This window comes from Elephantulus edwardii, unplaced genomic scaffold (assembly GCF_000299155.1).
Source record: "Elephantulus edwardii isolate Elephantulus edwardi_28Jun2011 unplaced genomic scaffold, EleEdw1.0 scaffold00302, whole genome shotgun sequence".
NCBI lineage: Eukaryota > Metazoa > Chordata > Mammalia > Macroscelidea > Macroscelididae > Elephantulus > Elephantulus edwardii.
Genome location: NW_006400052.1, coordinates 1,512,654 through 1,533,976, shown reverse-complemented (window position 1 = coordinate 1,533,976; position 21,323 = coordinate 1,512,654). Strand labels below are relative to the sequence as shown.

At 42.8% G+C, this 21,323-nt stretch overlaps 1 pseudogene; it reads right to left on the bottom strand.

Annotated features, from left to right (window-relative positions):
* Positions 1–156: 156 nt before the first annotated feature.
* The window catches only part of LOC102851106, a 66,262-nt pseudogene continuing 45,095 nt past the window's right edge, over positions 157–21,323 (bottom strand).

The following is a 21,323-nucleotide window of genomic DNA, read 5'->3' as shown; positions in this document are numbered from 1 at the left end:
AGTGAAGGGGGACGAGTGGGGCGGCTCCTCCCCAACGAAATCAGAGAGGGGAGGGGCTTTTAACAACCCCCTTTCTCGGCTTGCCTGGGAGATCCTTACCCCGCTGTCCTATTCTCCCGGTGCACTGCCGCTGCCTCGCGTTAGCGACCCAACCTCTTAATGGGTGTCTCCCCAGTTTGCACGCGGCCTGGGGGGCGGAGACAGCAGCCGGGCCCTCAGGTAGGGCGTGGACAAACTGTAGGAACCTGGAAATCAAAGACGTTGGCTACCGCTGGGAGGCCCCACCCCGGGCCTGGCAGTGACCCCGCGCCGCTATCTCCAACTCATTCCTGCCTTCCCTCTCCTGGGTGGAATTGGAGTGTGTGCGCGCGCTCGCGCGTGCGTGCCTGCGTGTCTGTCTGGAGGTGGGAGCAGGAGAGGGGCTGTCTCCAGTGTCTTTCACCTTGACCACAGTCTGGGACGTCCAGAGAGGTCCCTGGATCTGTCTTAGATCACACAGCCAACAAGCAGCTGAGCTGGAATTTGGACCCTGGCCTGTCTACTTGACTGAATCAATAGTCAAAAGAATTCGTTCCCTTGGAGGGAGTTTAGAGATTAAGAGCATGGAATCCGAATCTAGTCATTCGACTTTTCATATTCCCTTTTTTATTCTTGAATTTCCTTATGGGGGGAAAAATAAGGGAAGGAGGGTAGGTTTTCTAAGAGAATTTAGACCAGAAGCACTCTGTTGTGTTTTGTAGAGTTGGAACCGAGCCCAAAATGATCCTCCAGAGGGATTTTGGAGGCAGTAAATCGCATGGGAGGAGACTGCTTATCCTTCTCCAGTGAAGCAGCTGGAGGATTCGAACCGTGGTCCTTTGAGATTACAGCACCAATCTCACTCGCTAGGTCACTAGGTGTAAACCAAGTACCAGGTGCATGTAAACAGAGCTGTCTGAAAACAGAAGCTTGGCTCCACTTTACCTCTTGACATGAGTCTGGAATCCATTAGATTTTCAAGAAGCTTCCTTTGCTTGACAACAGTTCCTCTAACACTGATGCTGACCTGGTTATATACCCTAAGGAAGAGGACAGTCCTTTTTTTCTGAAGTCTACCAGGTGTATGACAACAACTGCTATATAAGGGAGCTCAGCCTAGTGGTAAGGAGTTGCACTGCCATCCCCAAAACACGTGGTTCTAATCCACCAGCTGCTCCACAGGAGAAAGATGGGCCATCTCCTGCTGTGCAATTTACTGCCTCTGTGGACCGGCTGGAGGATGAGCTCCGAGTCAGTTTTGACTGGATGGTACATAACAACAACAACATAACAGCAGATACAAGCTATTACAGTCTATCTCCAGAGGACCTTTTCCACTATAGCCAGACAGAGGCAAAATGTGACACCTTCGCTGATAGAGCTTTACGGTGGGTCCCTGGAAACAGACATGATTGAAGACGAGATTTTACTATTTGGATCTTAAAAAAAGCTGGCCCTAGCCCCTCTGTGATATACTGAAAGGCACACACCTTTGACCAATCATGTCATGCCTCTTATGTGTGATGCACCTGTCCTTGCCAAATTCTCCCTTCTAGATGTTCTTATGTGCCCTTGAGTCAGCACCATCTCATAGCTGATCCTCCAGTGGGTTTTCAGAGGCTGTAAATCACTTGGGTGGAAATTGCCCATCTTTCTCTCCTGGAATCGCTGGGGGATTTGAACTACCTGCCTTTGGGTTGGCAGCACAACTTCTCACCACTAGGCCACTAGAGCTCCCTTCCAGGTGGCTCACCTTTAATGACCTTGATGGTCTTTCAGTCACTCACAAATTTTATAACCTTTAGTTCCTGCTCTACCAGTACAAGAATGCAAGACTATATTTTTCTAGCAAAGTGGCATCTTCACTCAGTGAATTTGGGTATTTCCTTGGGTGGACTGTCTCTATCCTTCATTAAACCTCTTTTGCTTCTGTTTAAGCAGACTTTGTGATGTTGCCTTATGACAGTTTTGGGACGGAGTAGCATCATCTTGTATGTGATTTCAAACAGAGAAGGTGCATATATGTTGTTATTGTTTTTCATGTATTCTGACGCCTAGCGACCCTGTAGGACAGAGTAGAACTCTCTCCTACAGAGTCACTAGGATTTCTTAGGCTGTGGCCTGGTAGCAAAAAGCTGGGTTGTAATCCCAAAGGCATGCAGTTTGAGTCCACCAGCTTCTCCACGAGAGAAGGATGGGCAATCTCCTCTCGGGCATTTCAACTACTTCTGACAACCTGCCAGAGGGTTTTCAGACAGCACACAATAACAATCTTCACAAAGAGTCCCAGTGGTTCAGTGGTTAAAGTACTTTGCTGCTAGGCTAAAGGCTGGTGATTTGAAGCCACCAGCCTTGGAAATCCAATGGAGTCAGTCCTGTTCTGTCCTGTCCAGTCTCTATGAGTCGGAATAAACAACAGTGACCTTGGCTGAGGTGCGAATTTTTACGAGAGCAGATCATAAAGTGCTTTTGCCTGGACAAAATGGATTTCAAGCACTAACCTTTCAGTTAGCACCTGAATAGTTAAGCATGACTCCACCAGCACCGCCCCCCCCAGGTGCATATATAACAAGCACAAGATAATTATTAGCTAATATTCTTTCAACTGATTATTATTGGGAGTCCCTGGGTGATGCAAATAGGTAAGCACTGTTAGTCCAAAGATTGGTGATTCAAACACCCCCAGAGGAGCCTTCAAAGACAGGTCAAAAAGAAGCAGGGTTTTCCACCTTTAAAACCCCATGGAGTAGTTCTAGCACATGGGGGCACTATGAGTTGGAATGGTTTAATCAAGAACAGCAATTGCTAATGAAGTCGAACTGGAAACTAGACTCTATTCTAGACGTGGGCTGTAAACCTAGGATGTGAGCAGTACAGATGGTCCTGCCTCCCCGGGCTCATGTTGTTGTTAGGTGACATCGAGTTGGCTGAGACTCGTAGCCACCGTATGGACAACAGATCTGAACCTTGCCCTATCTTGTGCCGTCTTCTCAATTTCTGTCATGTTCGAGTCAACATTGGGACAGTCACTGTGTCAATACATCTCGTTGAGGGTTTCCTCTCTTTCTCTATCTTTCTCAGCATGATGTTTTTTTCTACCTGACAACATGGCCTACAAGTATGTGTGAGATGAAATGTCACCATCATTGCCTCTAACGAGCAACAATTCCTCCAAAGCAGACTTGTCTGTTCTTTAGGCAGTCCGTAGGATAATAGTCTTGGCCAACACTGCAATTCTCTCATCGATTAGTGTTAGTTCTGAAGCTCATATGCACGTACAAAGTCATGAATCGAGAGTGCTGTAGTTGGCTCAGAGCCCGGAGTTGGGAAGAAATGGGCAAGTGGAGGAAGGTAGTTGGAGTCTCAGACCCACATGGGCGGGGATTATAATTTGTCTGATTCACTGTTGTACCTGTTCGAACTCACAGCAGCCCTCCATTGGATCTCCAAACTTATGAATATTTACAAGAGAAGACTCCTCCCCATATTTCTCCTGTGGAACAACAATTGGATTTGAACCAATGACCTTTTGGTTAGCAGTCCAATAGATAATCCACTACACCACTAGAACTTGCCACCAGTTGCCTGATGCACAGAACACGTTTAATAAATACAGTAAAACCCATGATAAGGTTTCCACTTGTGTAAGGCGGAAACCTCTCAGAGAAGGAAAATGAAAATATTTTCCACCACTGATGGTTGAATCCACCATCTGCTTTATAGGAGAGGGATGGGCAATTTTCTCCCAACTGATTTACTGCCTCTGAAAACCTGATGGAGGTTGGTTCCAATTTGACAGCGGCAGCAACAACAAAAAGCAATAGAGAGCCAGATGGCCTAATAGGAAGGCATCGCACTGTTAACTTAAAGGCAGGTGATTTGAATCCACCAGCTGCTCTGCAGGAGAAAGATGGGCAGTTTCCTCCCGTGCGATTTACAGCCTCTTAAAACCTGCTGGAGGGTCAGCTAGGAGTTGGTTCTTGATGCCATATGATAACAACAACGTAGAATAAAAGAAAAGCGATGGCTGCACCCTGTCAAAGGCAACAATATTGTGAGACCTAAAACTCCCCCCCACCAAGGGTATCCCATGGAGCTTTATTCTCATCTGCCTAGTTATTGTCTTAAAGAGCAAGTGTAGGAGATGAAGTCTTTGAGGTCAGCGGGGCGGGGAGTGGGGGTGGGGGACAGTTTTGAAGAAGGAAGAGTTGGAAGGTTTCCAGCTGGTCAGTTACTCTATTTGCTTTGCATTTGCACTGAACATGCCATTATGGAAATATTCAAACCTGCAGTGAGCTATCAGAGAGATGCAAACCTAAATGACAATGAGACGTCACCTCACTCCAGTAAAAACAGCTTTGTTCAATGAGACAGAAACAGCAAAAGCTGGCGAGGGTGTGGAGAGCTTGGAACTCTCATACACTCTTGGTGGGATTGAAAAATGGTGCAACCTCTATGGAAAGCAGTTTGGCACTTCCTTGGAAAGTTAGGAATAGAAATACCGTTTGATCCAGCAATTCCACTACTAGAAATTGTTACTAAAGAAATGTGAACAATATACTAAAGAAATATGGGTTACTAGGAATTATTACTAAAGAGATATGAGCCGTGACATGAACAGATATATCCACACTCATGTTTATTGCAGCACTGTTTATAATAGCAAAGAGTTGGAAACAACCCATGTGCCCACCGATGGACAGATGGCTAAAGAGACTGTGGTACGTCCATGTATTGGAGTATTATACATTGCAAAGTGGGTAAGGAGTTGCACCACCAATTCAGGCTCTGCAGGCAGCTTGAATCTGCCAGCTGCTCTGAGGGAGAAAGATGGGCCATCTCCTCTTATGCCATTAACAGACTCTGAAAACCCGCTAGAGGGTCAGTTGGGATGGTTCCAACTTGACAAAGCACATTTACAGGCAAAGAGCAATCACAAATCAATGAAATACTGCACAACGTGGATAAAACTAGATCAGATTATGCTGAATTATATAAATCAGTCACAAAAGGACAGTTATGGTTTCGGGTGCAGTCGAATCATAGCCGACTCATAGTGACCCTATGAATGAAAGACCTGAGCACTTGTATAACTTCCATCGTTTCTCCACGTTCATAGAGTTTCCGGAGGCAAGCTATTTTGGAAGTGGATGCCACTCCTGTTTCCAAGCTTGTTTTAATAGGGGAGCTCCACTGTCCACCATGGGTAACCATTATTGCATTTGACACAGCAGTGTCACAGTGTTTAGCATCACAACAACCTTGAGTTACCTCTGTACAGCAAATGGACAGACCAGTGCTATACCACCTAGAAGAAAGTTTGACCAAAATAAATTAAAACCAGGCCTGAGGGCCGCAGATTAAAATCATCCACCTTTGTCTTGGTAGCATCACTTTCTATCCATGAGGCTCACAGAGCTCTCTCTATGTTGTTTTTGTTAGGTGCCATTGAGTCATAGATGACTCATAGTGACCCTATGAACGACAACCTGAACACTTGTATAACTTTCATTTCTCCACGTTCATAGAGTTTCCAGAGGCAAACTATTTTGGAAGTGGATGCCACTCCTGCTTCCAAGATTGTTTTAATCGAGGAGCTCCACCAAACACTGTCTACCATGGGTAACCATTATCACATTTAACACATCAGTGTCCCAGGGTTAACCAAAAGGTTGATGGTTTGAACCCACCCAGAGGTGCCTTGGAAGAAAGGCCTGGTGATAAGCTTCTGAAAAGCAAGACCTTGAAAACCCTGGGAAGCACAGTTCTAACACTGAGTGGGGATGCTTGGAGTCCAGTTGGCTTGATAGCAGTTGATTCTGGGGTGTGATATATGTACTGCAGTTGCAGCTAGGGTCAGTTTACTCAGAAAGTTTTCTTTATAATGTATGATAAGTTACCTCCATCATGGATGGACCCAGGAATATGCATTGAAGGAAAAAAGAAAAGAAGAAATTAAAATTATTCAGAGTAAATCCTTAGTCTTGGACAGGGATGGATTACTCAAAAGCACTTAATAAGCTTGAGTTGACTTGTGCTTACTTAGTCATTTATAGAATTGACATGTTAATTTAAACTGATCACACAGATTAGAAGCAAGTCTTGGTCATTTTATTTTTGCCATAAGCTCCACCATTTGAAAGGAGAGGTTCTGATTTTAAAAAAGTTGCATCCACTTCCAAAATAGCTTGCCTCCAGAAACTATGAATGTGGAGAAACGATGAAAGTTATACAAGTGCTCATGTCTTTCTTTCATAGGGTCACTCTGAGTCGTCTATGACTTGATGGCACCTAACAACAGCAACACCAACAACGAGAGAGCTCTGTGGGCCTCATGGATAGAAAGTGATGCTACCAAGCCAAAGGTGGGTGATTTTAATCTGTGGCCCTCAGGCCTGGTTTTAATTGTTTTTGGTCAAACATCCTTCTAAAGTGGTATAGCTCTGGTCTGTCCATTTGCTGAACAGAGCTTACTTGAGGTTTGAAAATTATGATATAGGATCATGAATATAAAAAGCTAAGAAACATTCCAAAATCAATCTCCATAATAGTCTATGTGTTTCCTACTGCCAAAAGGGCCCTTTAGAGTAGTGAGAGAAGATCTCCACCCTGAAACCCACAGCATCCCTTTTCAGTAGGAAGTAGCTAAGAGAATACGCCATCCCCTTTTCCTTATAAATCAGGGTGAAGTCTCTCTCAGGGAGGAGTGATAGGGAATGGCAAAGGACATACTGACAAAGGAGATTAATCGGAACTGGCTTTGACAAGCACTGTGGCAATCGGACAGTTAAAATAGACATTCGGGGAGGAGGGGAAGAAGAACGAACTGGGGAGGAGGATAGAGAAAACAGTGCAACAATATATGAATGAAAACTCAAAATTTCTGCAAATGTTCATGAAAACGAATAAAATTTAATAATAATTTTTAAAAAGTTAAGAAACAATTTACACAAAGAATCAGTCTTAGAGGGTTAGCATAGAGGGTCGGCGAAATGAGGGAGAAGGGAGGAAAAGAGAAATACAAGAAGGTATTTTGAAAAGTACATAAAAACAAATGATAAAGATATCAGTAGATAGATTGTGACTAGGTGTCCTCGAGTCAACTATGACTCAAAGCAGCCGAGGAACAACAAACCTGCACCTTGCCCTATTCGGTGTCACCCTCACCATGTCCGCCATGCTCGAGTCCAATGTTATAGTCCCCGTGCCAATGCATCTCGTTGAAGGTCTTTCTCTCTTTCTCTGGCCAGTCATTTTTTTCCCAGCATGATGTCTTTTCCCAAAGACTGGTCCCTCCTGACAACGTGCCCGATGTGTGTGAGATCAAGTTTCACCACCTCTGCCTCTAAGGAGCACGCTGGTTGCACTGCCTCTAAAACAAGTTTGTTCTTCCCGCAGTTGGTGCCAAATCTGTCTTGGCATAAGTGACGCTCTTCACAAGTGAAGGTTGCTGAGACCTTCGCTTCACTTTTGAGCTTGTTGTCAGGAGGGGCTGCTCCTTGGAGAAGGACATCATGCTTGGTAAAATAGTGGCACAGTGAAAAATTCCTCAGTGAGACGGAATAACACAGTGACTGTAAAATTGGCTCCAGCACAGCAGAGATTATGAGGATGGTGTGGGAGCAGGCGGTATTTTGTTCTGTTGTAGGATGACAGAAGAATAGATGCCTTCGAGTTGTGGTGCTGGAGAAGAGTCTTGGACATAAACATGGACTGCCAAGAAAACAAACTGGTCTGTCTTGGAGAGGGTGAAACCGAGTTTCTCCTTGGAAGCTAGGATTTTGAAGCTCCGCCTCACTTACTTTGGGCACGTGGAGAGGAGAGATTGGTTCTTGGAGAAGGACATCATGCTCAGAAGGGTGGGTAGACAGCACAGGAGAGGGAGACCCCAGTTGAGAGGGATTGATACAGTAACTGGGGTGATAGGGGGGTTGGTGTCAGAATTAGTGAGACTGGCTCAGGACAGGGAAGGGTTCAGAGCTGCTGTACATAGGGTTGCTATACATCGCAGGCGACTCAACCAATAACATTCTATGATGAGTTTGGAAGCAGGAGTGGCATCCACTTCCTTAACAACTTGCCTCTGGAAACTCTATGAACTTTGATAAATGTCAATAGTTGTAGAGGAGCTTCAGGCCTTTTGTTCATAAGGTTGCTATGAGTTGTGCTTCATTTGAAGACAATCAACAACAGCAACGTAGGATTACTGTGCGTTGAGCTGGTTCAATGGCATCTAACAAGAACATCTCTATTTGTGATATGCTGTCATCTTTCCTCAACCAAATTTTATAGAGTTCAACGTTTGTTGTTGCTGGGTGCTGTTGAGTTTATCTACTTGCATTTCTTCTCTCTGAGATAAATTTACGTATAATGAATTCACAAATTTTTTTAATTTTGTTTCAATTTTTTATTTCTTTTAAACACTCTACAAGGAGTAGGTAAATCATTAGAAAAACAACTAAGTCATTTAAAAATAGGAAGATATTTTATTATTAAATAATTCACACAAAATACTATCAAGATTCTGTGACTAAGCTTTAGAGAACAAAACCTTTTCACTTATATGTTCCTTTCTCTGCTGTATTCCATGTGCAGGCCCCTGCAGGGATGCATAGATTGGAGTATTCTTTCTGTGGTTGTTATTCTCAGAGTACAGGAGAGCAAGTCTCTAAGCTTAGGACATTGTTTCTACACTATAAACAGTGAACATAATGATTTAGCATTGACAGAATTACTGATTGACAGAGTGAATAAATAAATAAGGGACGTTTGGAATGGAGAATTAAAGAAGCCAGAGCCTGATGCCCTTGGGACAAACTCGGAAAAGTGAGGGAAAGGATGCAAAAAGAAGAAAGCTTTAAAACCAAATTATGTTTTTCTAATTGTGTCCTGATGTCATATTTGCTAGTTGTTATGAAGTTGTCCTCTAACTACTGGACCCCAGGCACAGTTGAACTAAACAGTGAACCATCAAATAGTTCTAATCTAGAGGATTTTCTCTGACTGAATTTCTTAGTCTGGAAAATCTGCTAAATCTGTTCTGCATCAAAACGTCACCTAAGCATCCACTGACAGGTGGGTAGTGGCTCCGTATCAGATGGATTCACTGGGAAGCTATCTTGGAGCTCCTGCTTAAATGTTGAAAATTCTACAACTAGACAACAATTGATGCACCGGAGAGTTCACAAATCTTAAGTGTGTCATCAGATGAGTTTGAACCAATATATGTGCATTTATAATCCAAACCCTTAGCAAGATAGATAAAATGACTTTCCAGCTTCTGTTGAGTTGGTTCTGAATAAATGGGCAGCCCAAATTTATTCATAACCCTGTATTTTATAGAATTTTCAAGGGTTGATTTTCCAAGAATAGATTGCCAGGACTTTCTTCCTAGGTACCTCTGTATGGACTCAAATTCTCAGTGTTTTGGTTAGCAGCTGAGCACATCAACTGTCTTCACCATCTGAGGATTCCTGCTAAAAGGTTCGGAGTAGAGGAGGTGAGTCTAGAGTTGGACCACGAGTACTTGAATCAAGCACACAAGGCTTGCTGAGAAGCAATAAGGCAGTTTATTTTCACCTGTGTGCAGGTGGGCTGAACTCTCAAAGTAGAAGTGAGCAGCTCTCGCTGTTGTTATGTGTCGTCGACTCACCCATGACTTACAAACAGCTGTGTACAAACAGCTCTGAACCCTGCCCTATCCTAAGCCAATCTCACTGTCTCTGACACACCTATCCTCATTACTCCAGTCGTGGAGTCAATCCATCTCATTCAGGGTCTTCCTCTCCTGTGCTGTCCCTCCATAATTCCAAGCATGAGGTCCCTCTCTAAGGACTGGTCCCTCCTGGCACATGCCCAAAGTATGTGAGATAGAGTTTAAAAATCTTTGCCTCAAGGGAACATCTTGGTTTCATCCTCTCCAAGATAGACTTGTTTGTTCTCTTGGTAGTCCACAGTATGGTTAATACTCTTATCCATCACCACAACTTAAAGGCACCTATTCATCTTCTGTCATCTGTAGTCATTGTCCAGCTCTCTGATGCATAGCAAGTAATTGCAAAGACCATGGCCCAGATCAGGCGCACCTTAGTCTCCAGAGTGACATCATTGTACTCTGGAGAGGTTCCTGATGGCAGATTTTCCCAAAACAATTCATCTTTTGATTTCCTGACTGCTGGTGCAAAGAGTGTTAATTGTGAAGCCAAGCAAGCTGAACTTGTTAACAATCTCAATCTCTTTTCTGTCTATCAAGATACTAATTTGCCCAGTAGTGGGAATCTTTGTTTTTTTGATGTTGAGATTCAATCCGTAGTGAAGACTGCAGTCCCTGACCTTCTGCAGCAAAGGCCTCAAGTCCTCCTTAGTTTCAGCAAGATATTTTTGGTGGGTTCAGCAGATCATAGGAGAAGGTCTTGGTAGAACAGTAGTCTCTTGGTGTCTTTTTCTTGTCTTGCAGGTGTAGCTCATTTTCTGTGGCCTTCCTGGAATGCCTTGTTTTTTGCCAATTCAGCTTTCCATTAGTAGTTGAGGAGGCTGGAACTAGGGGAAAGGCTTTTATCTGAGAAGTAGAAATTCTAGCTAGCATGAGAACATTTTACTTTACCTAGCACCTACCATCCCAGAAAAGATCTTTATCCCTCTCATTCTCAGTCAATCCTACTTCCCACATCTGCTCACCTGTGATTTTTTTTTCTTCCATAGACTGGTTTTATTGTAAAAAGATCTTTCTGGATGCCTTCTGGTGAATAGGTGGAGGGGGAAGGGAATGCACAGGAAGAGGAAACAGGGAGCCCAAGGAGGAAGAGCAAGAGAAGACAGTGGTGAGGATTAGGGAATGAAGAAACGCATGAATTTGGGATAAATTTGGAGATTTGAGCTGACAAATTGAATTTGAAGGAAAACAGGTGAATCAAGGTTAACTCTACCAAACAAAACCAAATTTGATTTTGGGTAAAGGGAGATTATTCCCAAAAAGAGTTTAGTAACAGGAGGAGCAGGATTCTTGCAAAGATAATCAGGATGAGAAAGATGTACATTGTTTGCTATACAACAGTTCCTGGAAAGCTTTTGTCATTTATGTCAAACTTTTTATGGCTAATACTTTGCTTGGTGGATTAAAAAAAAACCTTAAAAATCAAAGACAGATGCCTGTTAATAGATTTCTTGCACTTGGTAATGAAACTCAAATATGTTAAGGTGGCCTACTGGCTCTTTGAGATCTGCTACTTTTGATATCATCTTGGGCCACTCTCATGTTGACCTTCTTTCCAACTCAACTGTCAAGACAGCCCCAGGGCCTTTGCACTTACCCTCTGCTTGACCTTGAGATTGGGTTGATTAGTTCTCTATTCCCAGTTCAGAGACCAGCCCTTCCAGAAGAAACCACACAAATTAAATACCTCCTTGCCTATCCTAGACCTTGTTTTAATTTTTAAAATAAGATACTGGTTAAATAAGATATGAGTTAACATCTTTTAAGCATTTACAACAGTGCCTCACATGTAGTTGTTGTTGTTTTTAAGTGCCATCAAGTTGTAGGCGACTCATAGCGACCCTATGAATGAAAGACCTGAACACTTGTGTAACTTTCATCATTTCTTCAAGTTCATAGGGTTTTTGGAGGCGAGCTATTTTGGAAGTGGATGCCACTCCTGCTTCCAAGCTTGTTATAATTGGAGAGCTTCACCAACCACTGTCCACCATGGGTGACCATTGACACATTTGACACATCAGTGTGAGTGTTCAGCTTCACAGCAACCACGAGTTACCTCTGCACAACAAATGGACAGACCAGTGCTCTAGCACTTAGAACCATGTCTGACCAGAAAGAATTAAAACCAGGCCTGAGCACTGCAGATTAAAGTCACCCACCTTTGCCTTGGTAGCATCGCTTATGTCCACTAGGCCAACTGAGCTCTCTCGTTGTTGTTAAGTGCTGTTAAGGACTCACAGTGACCCTATGAACGAAAGACCTGAACACTTGTATAACTTTCATCATTTCACTAAGCTGATAGGGTTTCTGGAGGCAAACTATTTCAGAAGTGGATGTAAGCTTTTTTATTTTCAAGAATCATTCACAGTCATTCATATTTGATAATAAAACAATAGCATTTTTATTGATCTCCTACATACTCGACTTTCTATTAAACACATTATCTACCTTATCATAATCCATTATCATAACAACTTTGTGAATATTTTTATTCTTCTTAAATTATAAATGAGAAAATGAAAATGGAAAAAAAAGAAAGAAAGAATTTGCTGCCAAATGACCAAGTCATTGTTATCATTCCGATCTGGTCTATTTGACCAAGCCAATGTTTTGCAACCACTGTGTAATTCTGTTTCATATTACACTTATATCTATGCTAATTTTTTTGTAGTGCATTTTTTTCTGTTGTGATTTGAGTAAACATTTATAAAGCAACTTAGGTTTTTCATTGCACTGTTCATACATATTTATAGCAGAATTTCCCCACTTCTTCCCTATAATTCTTGGTTTTTTTTCCCTTTTTTTCCCACTCATGCCTGCCTTCTGGTCTTTAACCTTGAACAAATGTGGCTCTTTTAACTTCATGTGATGGATTATCCTAAAGAATGAATGTCTTCTTGGTGTTACTTCTCACCTAACACAGCTATAAGGATTTTTACTAGGCCAATAGGTAACATCCTACTAGATGGAGAAAACACTGAAGTCGTCAATGATTTAATTTTACTTGGATTCACAATCAGTACCATCCTTGGTAATAGCAGCCAAGAATTCAAAAGATGTGTTGCGCTGGGACAATCTGCTCTCAAGGACCTCTTCAGAGGGTTAAAGAACAAGATCCAAGCCATGGTCTTTTTAAACATTTTCATTTTACATTGGTTTGTATACCCAATTGTCTACATTGTGTTCCACACTTTCTGTCATTCACATTGTGTGGGTTTTGGGTTTGTTTTAATGTAAACTTTTAATTTTATACTGGTTTACTTACAAATTCCAAATACATTGTTTTTCACAACAGATCGTTCCCATTCCCTTAATTCATCCCTCTCTCCACCCATCAAATTGTGTGACCCTGTGATCACGCCCCCTCACCCATCCTCACTCATGTGCTTGCACCTTCCTCCCCTTAGCTCCACATACACATTTTACAGTTAGATAACAAGCAATGATCTTTCAACTGCTGCTTCCTATACATCTGAAAATTGGACAAAGAGTAATGATGACAGAAAGAGAACTTTGGTGTTGAATTGTGGTGTTGGAGAAGAGTACTGAATATCCATCTCACAGACTGCCAAAAGAACAAGTCTGTCTTAGAGGAAGCAAACTGGGTGCTTTGTAGAGGCACGGGGTGTGTGTGTGAAACTTCATCTCTCATATTTTGGGCATGTTGTTGTCAGGAAGGACCGGTCCTGGGGAAAAAGACATCACGCTTAGGTGGCGGGTCAAAGGAAGATCCTCAACAAAATGAATTGACATAGTGACTGGAATACTGGCCTTGAGCATGTCAGAGATTGTGAAGGTCGTTCAGGATAGGAAAAGATCCGTTGTTCATAAGGGCATTATATAAGTTGTAGTGGACTAAAGGACACTTAACAACAACAACATGCCTATCTATTGTGTGCTGAAAGTTAAGCCTGTGGGGTGGATTTTGTTCCAGGGCAGAAGAGTGACCAAGGGCCATAGTGTTGGAAGTTCCACCAGCCTCTATTGGGCCAGTAAGCTTTTTAATTTTTTTTTTTTTTAGTTTTGTTCCACCTTTCACCACCACCTCCTGTCCCCAACTCTATCTAGGATCTTCTACTGTGAGCCCTTTGGGAGTGATCAGTGATGGTAGTGGGGCACTATCTAGTTCTTCCGGTCTCAAAGTCTTGGAAATTGAGGTTTGCACAGTCCATTTTTCCTTTGGACTGTTTCTATACATCTTTGCTTTTCTCCTCTCTTCTTTGTCTTCTTATAGTGAGCTTTGAATATGTGTGTTGAGGTTGGTGGTTTGAATCCATTAGCCACTTGGAGAGAGAAAGTTAAAGTTTCTGCTCCCATAAAAAGCACAGTCTTGGAAAAACTACGGGGCAGTTCTCTGTCCTGCAGGGTTGCTATGGATCAGAATCGACTTGACTGGCAGTGGCTTTGGATTGGGTTTTTTTGTTTGCATTCCTAGTAAAAAAGAATGTTCTTGAGTAAAATTTATAAGACTCTGTAAAGGTCATCTAAAAAGCAATCATGATTTCAACATGCCCAAGTCTGAAAAGTAAAAATGCAGAAGTTGCCAAGACATATTTTGCAGTATCTGAGTCATCACTGGTAGGTCTTGGTCACCCTCCCTTGATGACTCCTCAGTTCAGACAAACGGATGCCCACACATGCTGCTGCTAGCAGAACACTTTCCCTGCCCTGTTCTTTCCGCCTGCTACCTTTCACCTGATTCTCTCTGGGTAGGGCTGGGCTGGGGAACACAGGATGAGGCTTTTTGGATCTAGCCTCTTATCAGAGTTTTTTTTTTTTAGATTGTCCTGGAGACCTATTAGTCTTAGAGCTCCATTCATCAATTAAATAGTAGATGGGTTTTGGCAATTGCTAAAGGTTTGTTTTTCTCATTACTATCCCAGGCTTGGTTTTAGGTACCACCAAATTGATTTCGATTTGTAAGGACCTATGTTTGTAATTAGTTATGCTAAGATTAGTAGCAGATCAGTTATAAGAAGTGTCGAGTCAATGTAGTCCCAAATGCTGGTCCTGCTGTAGAAGTCTAAGATTTCTGACATCAATAGCTCCTCGTTTGTTCAGTTCCTTAGCTCCCTATGTCCCTTGGGTTCTGTGGTTCACTGGAAGGTCTCCCATGAGGGAAATGACTCACATGACTGTTAAGTATGCCAATTAAACAGAGACTTGTGACTGTTGTAGACTATCGGTTGAAGGCAGGCAGCCCAAGATAAAGAGAGCTAGCACTGAGGTCCCATGAGCTTATAGGATGGGCCTTGTATCTCTCCTAATCCTCTCTCCTTAATATAATAAATACTTCAGTACAGAATAAACAGATAGTTCTTGGCTAGGAAAGACATTTTGAATGATAAACCTTAGACACACAGAGGATTCAATATACAAAATAATGAAACACAGCCTGGATTTGCACTTCTGCACCATTATTGCTGCATTTAAGCCCATCGTTGTAGCTACTGTGTCAATTCTCGCTGAGGACCTTCTTTTTCTATTGCTGAGCCTGTACTTCCCAGCATGACGGCTTTCTCCAGGGACATGCCACTCCTGACAAAGTGTGGGGGGCAAAGCCTCACCATCCTCAAGTCCAAGAAGCATTCTGGCTGCACTTCTTCTAAAACAGATGACTCCGTTCTGCTGACAGTCCATGGTATACTCAATATTCATCGTCAACACCACTATTCAAAGGCACCAATTCTTCAATCTTTATTTATTTTTCAGCTTTCACATTTATGTGGGACAGTTAAAAACACCGTGGCTTGGTTTGGTTTAGGCTCGTCTTCACAGTGACATCTTTACTTTTTTACCACTTTAAAGAAGTATTTTGCATTATTTTTTGTTAGATGCTGTGGAGTAGACTTGGCCCTATGAACAATAAGTCTGAACCCTGCCCTATTCTGGGCCATCCTTTTAATTTCTGATATTCTTGAGCCCATTGTGATAGTCTCTGGCTCAATCCACCTTGTTGAGGGTCTTTCTCTCTTTTGTTGACTTTCTGCTTTTCCAGGCATGATGTCTTTTTCCAATGACTAGCCTTTCCTAACAACATGAAGCTTTCCCCAAAGCAGTATATCATTCGCTTTTTTGACTGCATTGATTGTGTGGATAAAAGTAAAATGAAATCTTTGACAGCTTGATTATTTTCTCAGTTTGTGGTGATATTGCTTGTTAGTTCAGTTGTAAGGAATTTGTTTTCTTCATGGTGAAGTGTAATCCATATTGAAGTCTTTGTTGTTCATCAGTACAGTGTTTTATGTTATCTTAGCTTTCAGCAAACAGGATTTGTCATCTGCATATTGTAGGTTGTTGATGAATTTCCCTTCAATCCTGATGTTATATTATTCTTCATACAGTCTAACTTTTCATATTTTTTTTCTCAATCTACAGACTGAACACTTATTGTGAAAGAATCAAGCCTGACACACATCTGTCTTGATTTTAAACCATGCATTATCTCCTTATTTTCTTCTTGGTCTATGTACTGGTTCCAGAACACAGCTACGTGTTCTGAAATTCCCATTCTTCTCAGAACTATCTGTAATTGATTATGATCTGTTGTTGTTATGTGCCGTTGAGTCGCCTGCGACTCATAGCGACCCTATGTACAACAGCCCTAAACTCCTCTCTGTCCTGTGCCAATCGCACTGTCTCTGACACTCCCATCCCAATTATCCCAGTCACTGAATCAATCCACCTCATAGAGGGCCTTCCTCTCCTGCGCTGTCCCTCTACCCTCCCCAGCATGATGTCCCTCTCCAAGGAATGGTCTCTCCTCACAACATGTCCAAAGTATGTTAGACGGAGCCTCAGAATCCTTGCCTCCAAGGAGCCACCCAGTTTATAACCCTTTCCAGGACAAATATGTTTGTTTTCCTAGCAGTCCATGGTATTCTCAATACTCTTCTCCAGCACCACAGCTCAAAGGCATCAATTCTCCTTCTATCCTCCTTGGTCATTGTCTATCTCTCTGATGCATAACAGGTGATTGCGAAGACCATGGCCTGTATCAGACGCACCTTAGTCTCCAAAGAGATACCATTGCTCTTCAGCAATTTGGAGAGGTCCCTAACAGCAGACTTTCCCATGGCAATGCGCCTTTTAATTTCCTGGCTGCTGGTGCCAAGACTGTTGACTATGGAGCCAAGCAAACTAAAGCTGTGTACAATCTCAATCTCTTCACCATCCATGCTGATGCTGCCAATTGGTCCAGTGGTGAGAATCTTTGTCTTCTTGGCATTGAGCCTCAATCCATATTGTAGGCTGCAGTCCTTGACACTCTGCAGCAGGCGCTTCAGGTCCTCCTCAGTTTCAGCAAGCAGGGTTGTGTCATCTGCATAACGCAGATTATTAATAGATCTTCCACCAATCCTGATGCCACACTTCTCATAGAGCCCAGCCTCCCGGATAATCTGTTCTGCATATAGGTTGAAAAGGTATGGAGATAGGATGCATCCCTGGCGTACGCCCTTCCCAATTTTGAACCATGCAGTGTTCCCTTGCTCTGTTCTGACGACTGCCTCCTGATCGAAGTATAAGTTTTGCAAGAGACTCTGAAAATTGCACTGGAGCGCAGAGAAGCCAAAGCACAGGGAAGAATTGAAGATACTAAAGAGTTGAATAGAAGATTTCAAAAGGCAGCACGGGATGACAAAGCAAAATATTACAATGAAATGTGCAAGGAGTTGGAGTCAGAAAATCAAAAGGGCCGAACTCACTCAGCATATCTTAAGGTCAAGGAACTGAAGAACAAATTCAAACATCGAGTGCTATAATCAAGGATGCTTTCGGCAGAATGTTAAATGATCCCGGAAGTATTAAAAGAAGATGGAAGGAATATACTGAGTCACTGTATCGAAAGGAATTGGAAGACACAGAAGAATTTCATGAAACAACATATGAGCAAGAGCCTATGGTGATGAAAGAAGAAGTAAGTTCAGGCTGCTTTGAAGGAAATGGCAAAAAATAAGGCTCTAGGAATAGATGGTATACCAATTGACATATTCCAGTTAACAGATGCTGCCCTGGACGTGCTCACCAAGTTGTGCCAAGAAATCTGGAGAACGACCACTTAGCCAGCTGACTGGAAGACAGCGATATTTGTTCCTATCCCAAAGAAAGGTGACCCAACAGAATGTGGAAACTACAGAACAATCTCACTGATTTCACATGCAAGCAAGATTTTACTGAAGATAGCCAAAAACAACTGGAACAGCACATCAACAGAGAACTACCAGAAGTCCAGGCTGGGTTTAGAAGGGGTCGTGGTACCAGAGATATTGTAGCTGATGTTAGATGGATTATGATCTACATAGTTAAATACCTTTGTTGTTGCTGTGTACTGTCAAGTTAGAACCAACACATAGCGAATCCTCCAGCAGGTTTTCAGAGACTGTACATGCCGTGGGAGGAGACTGCCCATTTTCCTCTTGACCATTAGGTCACCAGATTTGCATAGTCAGTGAAACAGACCATTCTAACATTGTGGCCCTGGAACTCTGCTTGTTGTCCTGGGATGAGTCTCTGTCCCACTTCATGAGACTTTCCCAGACTCTGCTTGTGGCATTAGCCTCCCTCCCTTCTCAGAGCTGCCCCATCCAGCACCTGGAACTGGACAAGGGGAAATCCAGGAGTCTTGTTCCTTCCTGTTTCCTGAAGCTTTGAGCATCCTTATCTTCATGGGACATCTCTAGTTGGAGGAAATTGCAGAACCTTGGCTGTGCCCCAAACTCCAAAGCGGGGATTCTCTTTGCTACTGCTGTCCCCTCATGCCATCGTTACACTCCTGGGCCCCTGGTCTGGTCTGGGTAAACAGGTGGAACCTGGAAACCAGAGATGTTGGGAGCCTGTGGCAGCCCCATTTCCTCCCTCTATACTCCCCAACCCCTCCCTCAATTTCATCGTTTCCCATTCCCATGTCTCATCTCCTTTTTCCGTTCCCATGTCTGTTTCCTCATCCTATGCCCACATTCTACTTTCTTCATTCATTGCCTCAGCTCAGCCCCTCACCTACCCCTCATCCTGTTCCATACTCCATGCCTCACCCATCTTTGTCCCTTTTGCTCATCTGCCTCCTTATTCCATTCCCACATCCCATCCCTCGTTTATTCCCTTACCCACCCCCTCATTCCATTTATTCACCCATCATCCTCATCCTCTTCTCACTTCTCACTCCCTTCACTCATCCTCTCACCTCATTTCCTCGTTTCTTGGTGCCTTATATGTGTCTGACCCTGTACTGGGTGAGTAGGGCCTAAAAAAACAATAAAATAAAATAAGGCAGTGCCATCACTGTGACCCCATGAACTCATGTCAGGGAGAAAACTGTGGTCTGAGATAAAGGAAGTTGTAGGTCTTCTCAGAAAAGACTCCCTCTCCTCTCTCCCTTCCTCTCTATCCAGTTAATGGTTTCATGTTTTCCCTCTTTTTAAAAAACATTATCTGTAAGTACGTGGTTATTTAGAATACAGTCATACATAGAAGAAATATTGTTCATATTTTTATTAATTTTAATGAAAATTTACAGAGACTTTGGATTTCTATTCATTCATTGCTGCACTTTTCTCCCTGACCACCCTTCCCCCATAGTACACACTTCTCTTTGAAAAGTAAAAGAAAAAGTCTTTCATTGTTTTACAATCCCTCCCCCCAGGTCCACTCCACTATGCAGCCTTCGTTCTGAACTCCTGTCATGATAATAATACACAAACACATATCCCCTTTAAACAGTTCTCTCCCTCATCTGTTTCAATGCAGTATACATCATTTATCCCATCCTTCTCAGTCTCCCCCCCAACTCTGATGTCAGTCCTGTTTTACAACAGTGGCACTATGCAATATTTGTTCTGTTGTGACTGAGATACTTAACTCAGCATAATGTCCTCCAGGGTCACACATTTTGAGAGGAAATATTTTGATTGTGTGGGTACACTTTTCTTAAATTTTTTTATTATTAAATTTAATGAAAGCTTACAGAGACTTAGGGTTTCCCGTAATTCATTGTTGCACTTTTAAAAATTATTATTAATTTTTATTAGTTTTAATGAACATTTACAGAGATTTTGGGTTTTCATTCATTCATTCATTGTTGCACTGTTTTCTCTACCCTCTTCTCCAGTTCGTTCTTCTTCCCCCCACCATGAATGTCTCTTTTAATTGTCCAATTGCCACAGTGCTTGTCAAAGCCAGTTCTGATTAATCTCCTTTGTCAGTGTGTCCTTTGCCACATTGTTGCACTTTTCTCTCTGCCCATCCTCTCCCCCTCAATTCACTTTTCTCCTTGCTGAGTAAAAGAAAACCTCTTCCATTGTTATGCAATCCCTCCCCCCAAGTCCACTGCACTGTGCACCCTTCATTCTGGACTTCTGTCATGAGAATAATACCTAATCATCTTAAATATTTTTGCCACTTATTGCTTCTTACACATCTGAAAATTGGACAATAAAGAAGTGTGACTGGAGAAGAATTGCTATCTTTGGACGTTGTGTTGGAGCAGAGTGTTGAATATCCCACGCGCTGCCAAAAGAGCTCGTAAGTCTGCCGTGAAGGGAGAGAAGCCAGGGTGTTGCTTTAGAGGCGAGGTTGGTGACAGTAGGTCTCCCATCCTTTGGGGCTGTCGTCAGGAGAGGCCTGCTGGAAAGACTTTATGCTGGGAAAGGAGGCTCAAAGACAGGAAGACCCTTAACAAGACAGACTGACGGCGTGACTGTCGGAGTGACTGTCACGCAGGGCTGACGCACGTCAGAGGTGTGGGGATGGTTCAGGACAGGGCGGGACTCAGCTCTGTTGTTCAATGAGTTGTAGTTGACTCCACAGCACACAACAACAACAACAACAACAACGATTTATCTAGAGAGTAAATAAGTTTGACTGAGTCGGGACCCCTGTGCCTTCATTAGATGTCAGATTTTTTACTCTCTCCCATGGCAACCATTTTCTTATCATTAATATTCTAAAGTAGCCTTTTATTTCTTTTCAACATATTTGTGCATCCACATAAAGCGTTTGGGCAAATATTCTTATGCAGTTGTAAAATTTTGTAGACAAGGTAGCACAGAGCATATCCAAGTGGCCTTTCCCCCCTTTGCTTTGAGGTCTAATCGTGTCTGTGCTTGTGGCTCAGGTTCAGTTGTTTAGTTCTGGAAAAGATTTCTTGGAATGACTGTGACACAATTTTTCCATCAAGGCATTCTGGAGGCCTAGTCCAGACGGTGCTGTTCAAAGGTTACACCTCATGAGTGGTTCAAATCCCCTAGAGGCTCCATTGGGAGAAAGAAGAATAATCTCATCTCTTCCTGTGCTATTTAAAGCCCAGAAATCCAGTAGAGGGCCAGCTACGAGCTGGTTCTGGCTCCATAGCAATGAGTTCCCTGTGCATTTATTTCTATGTTCTTTTTAAGTGTTTTCTTTCCTTTCAGGTGTTTCATTTATAGGGTCGCTATGAGTCAACAGTGACAACGATGAGAGAGCTCAATTGATCTAGTGGATAGAAAGTGATGCTACCAAGTCAAAGGTTGTTGTTGTTGTTGTTGTTGTTGTTGTTGTTATGTGCCGTCGAGTCGTTTGCGACTCATAGCGACCCTATGTACAACAGCCCTAAACCCTG